At 35.7% G+C, this 2,490-nt stretch overlaps 1 pseudogene; it reads left to right on the forward strand.

Moving 5' to 3' along the window:
* The first annotated feature begins 281 nt into the window (after positions 1 to 281).
* LOC143397702 (protein mono-ADP-ribosyltransferase PARP11 pseudogene) lies at positions 282 to 815 on the forward strand (annotated as a pseudogene).
* The last annotated feature ends 1,675 nt before the right edge of the window (positions 816 to 2,490 follow it).

Below are 2,490 nucleotides of genomic sequence, written 5' to 3' on the forward strand. Positions count from 1 at the left end.
GACAGGGAACAGGAGAAGAAAGGCCTGCGTAAACAGTGCCTGGCTCCTGGGGACCCCTAGGAAAAAACACAACACGCCAGCCCCGCAGAGTTAGCTCCTTCCCTCAGGATCTCTCTGGCTGGATTTTACCACTGCTATATAGAAAGCAAATCCACAGCCAATCAACTTTAAAACATGAAGAAATAAAAACCAAGCAATAATCACAAAGCACTCCTTGGAGAGAGTTTCCAAACATGAGTGAAAAATCAAGACTAGCAAGCCCCCTCCACTAAGCTCAGGAGATGTTTCACAAAGCAGACAAAGTCTTACCCAACAGGACAAATAGTGAAATGCTTGACATGGGCACAACAGAAACCCAATAGGGCTGGTTTTACCTGGAAGAATGTGGGAAGTAGCATATGTTTCGGCCAGATACCAACATTCCATGTTCAGTTAGTAATGAAGATATCAAAAAAAGCTTCAGAACAAATCCTTGTGGCTCCATTTCTTTTACTATTTCCAAAGTCAGCTACAAGATAGACTTTGCCGAAAGGAAGTAAATGAAACTCACCATTGGAAAACAGTGCTTAATAAAAAGGGCTCCTTTTTCTATCAGTACTTGCAGTTATATCTGTGAAAATAAGGCTATCCCTATGCCACCCGACTGGCAGAATGTGAATACTAAAGCACCAAATCAACTTATTTCTCTGCACACTCAAACACATGAATATAACGAAGTCATCAGTCTCTTTGAGAAAACAATGGATTGTAAATGAATTAAAAGAATTCAGAGAATCCAAAATTTAGACCTATGGGAGTACTTTTGCAGGATTTAAAGCTGTCCTTTTTTTTTTTTTTTTTTTTTTTTTTCTGGTACAGGGATTGAACCCAAAGGTGCTTAACCACTGAGTCACATCCCCAGCCCTTTTTTATATTTTATTTAGAGACAGGGTCTCCCTGAGTTGCTTAGGACCTTGCTAAATTGCTGAGGCTGGCTTTGAACTCACAATCCTCCTGCCCTAGACTCCCGAGCCATTGGGATTATAGGCATGCACCACCACTCCCAGGAAAGCTGTGCATCTTGACAGAAATAGATACTACAAGTCTCAGGAACTGTTTAACTTTTCAAATTCATGTTGAATTAGAAATCTCTGGAAACATTTTCACTTTTTTTTTTTAAATAATCACACTATCTTGCCTATAATCATTTGCTTATTTTGATTTAAAGAACACTTTAAAACATATCTTCAAATTTTCTGCTTAGCTTAGAGTTTATGCAGGTTTAAAATCTCAATTCAATACTAGATTTGGGTTAGAAATGACCTGTTAGGTTGCTCAATGTGCACTTAACCTAACGCCCATTACAGAAGACAAATAAATAAATGATCCTCTAAAGTCCCTTCCGAGTCAAAATGCTATGAAATCAACCCAAAGAAACAAAGGCTGAATGTTTTCTCTGATAAGCGATGTAAATCGATAATGGGAGGATGGGGGAATGACCGAACTTTGGATTGTACAGAGGAGAGTCAGGAGAGAGGAGGAAGTGTGGGGAATGAGAAGGATGATGGAATGAGACAGACATTATTACCCTATATACATGTATGATTACACTACCAGTGTGACTCTGCACCATGTTCATCTAGAGGAAGGAGAAGTTGTGCTCCATTTGTATACAACCCATCAAAATGCATTCTACTGTCATAAGTAGCTAATTAGAATTTTTTTTAAAAGCTAGGAAGTAATGTAACAGGAGAGAAAAGTAAAGGGTAGAGGGAAGAGAGACCAGAAGTTTAGTCTTTTTAAATCTGAAACCAGGGCTTCATCTTCCCAAGGGAATGGAGAATAGAAGAATAAATGTTTCTATTTTGAAGTCAGATAAATGATACCTTGAAAACAGTAAGTACATGAAAAATCAGACTCTTTATAGCATCTGCATCACTTAAAATTTCAACTTAATCCATTTAAGTAAAAAGAAACAATAAGTCACATATTTCAATACTAACAACATATAAAGTAACCTTATACCAGGAAAAGAAAGAAGGTTGCCTAGTCCTTGTTGTTGGAGAGAAATGATTGGGAAAAGTGAAGGAACCAGTTCCTATGAAACAGAAAGTATCACTCAAGATAATTTATGAATTATTTCCATCAAACAACAATATTGTCTATGAGATATGAATACTGATTGAAACATCATGTCACCAAGTTGTATACTTTAATTATACACAATTTTTATTTTTAAAAAAAGAAGGAAAAAAAAAAAGCAATGTTGATTGTAGCAGTTCTCAGGTATTCCATATAACCGTATTCCTAGAAACAAAACCTAGATTTTTTTTCCTAGAAAAAAAATTATTAACATCTTAAATGACTTTATCAGAGGAATATATTTGATATTAAAAAGTATAAAGAATCACAGTCTACCTAAAAATACAGGGAAACTCCATTCAATATTATAATTAAGAGGTTTCTTTTTTGGTCCCAATTAACATTTACATAAAAATTTGTAAAACTATT

This window comes from Callospermophilus lateralis, chromosome 1 (assembly GCF_048772815.1).
Source record: "Callospermophilus lateralis isolate mCalLat2 chromosome 1, mCalLat2.hap1, whole genome shotgun sequence".
Taxonomy (NCBI): domain Eukaryota; kingdom Metazoa; phylum Chordata; class Mammalia; order Rodentia; family Sciuridae; genus Callospermophilus; species Callospermophilus lateralis.